The sequence below is a fragment of the Olea europaea genome, unplaced genomic scaffold (genome assembly GCF_002742605.1).
Source record: "Olea europaea var. sylvestris unplaced genomic scaffold, O_europaea_v1 scaffold1603, whole genome shotgun sequence".
NCBI classification, from domain to species: domain Eukaryota; kingdom Viridiplantae; phylum Streptophyta; class Magnoliopsida; order Lamiales; family Oleaceae; genus Olea; species Olea europaea.
The window spans coordinates 171,553-172,686 of record NW_019233660.1 but is presented as its reverse complement, the minus strand read 5'-3'; the positions used below and the strand labels follow the sequence as shown (position 1 = coordinate 172,686).

Sequence of the window (1,134 nt, the reverse complement as noted above, 5' to 3'; positions counted from 1 at the left end):
ACAAAAAACACACGCATCATCTTGAGATGTCCACTACGAGCTCAATAATTTTACAGTCAAACAATGATTCGTATTAGTTGAACTTCATTTTCTTGAGGCTGAAACTAACCAGTATGCAGAAATAGTGAATTCACTCGGGCAGCAGAAAAGGTATACCCAAATTACAAATCAAGCGTCGCTACCAGGTTATATTGTTCAGCACAACAAGAGAATTGAGCTACCTGACTTAGGTCTTTTGTCAGCAGGATCACAAGGTATAATCACAGCGGGAACTCTTTCTGGAGAAAATCAACATTCCTTGAGTCACAAGCTTCCAGCATATCGTTCCGGGAAGCACAGCTGAAAAACAAAAGAGCAGAAATTAGTGGCAATCAACTAGCCTAGACACAATAAAACAACACGGTTATTTGAAAGAAAGTACCTCAAAGAGATTCTCAAATACTGCCAGGCATTATCCGCCTTTGGATTCATAGAGAGTGCCCGAACATAGTAGCGTATGGAGTCCTCGTACATACCCTGAGTGCAGAAGAATGTGTAAACATTCTCAATTAATCCCACACCACAGAAAATAAGTTGTACTTCTCATGAAGCAGGAAGTATTATAATCGACTAGGTTTTATAAGCAAAAGATTAAGGTTCAAGAAAGTTACGAAGGTCACAGTTTCTGAAGTTTATGAGTGTCATGAATGGAAGAGAAATTTTGGAAGCCAAATCAGAGATTGTGAACTTTATTTCGCACTAAGGGTACGCAAAGATCAAATTAAGACAAGCACGTAGAAAGAAAGAGGACCTAAATTTATCAAATGTGTGAACACCACTGAAGTGAGGATTCACCCTAGTTCTAAAAAAATAGGAAACCAATTCAGGTCAATTTTATCACCCAGGCCTACAAGATACTTGAAAGCTGAGAAAAGAAAAATCGAATAACATACTGTGCATTGCAGGATCAAGTTTTGATTTATAGACTACTATGACGACGAAGGGGAAAAAGTGGGACCATAATTTGCAAATTACTGAGTAGAATGTCTCTAAAGCAAGCATATAAATAGCCTAATTGACTGCAAGTTGAATAAGATCTGACCCTCTTCATCATGAATCCAACTTCCTATATTTTGTGAAACGTCAACATTTCTG

General features: G+C 37.9%; 1 long non-coding RNA gene across 1 annotated transcript; it reads right to left on the bottom strand.

The window, feature by feature from the left end:
• LOC111377091 lies at positions 1–569 on the bottom strand. The gene is made up of 2 exons (XR_002699630.1): positions 422–569; positions 1–339 (listed from the first exon to the last, which is right to left on the bottom strand). It is a non-coding gene; the product is annotated as an uncharacterized LOC111377091 (long non-coding RNA).
• Between the last annotated feature and the right edge of the window lie 565 nt (positions 570–1,134).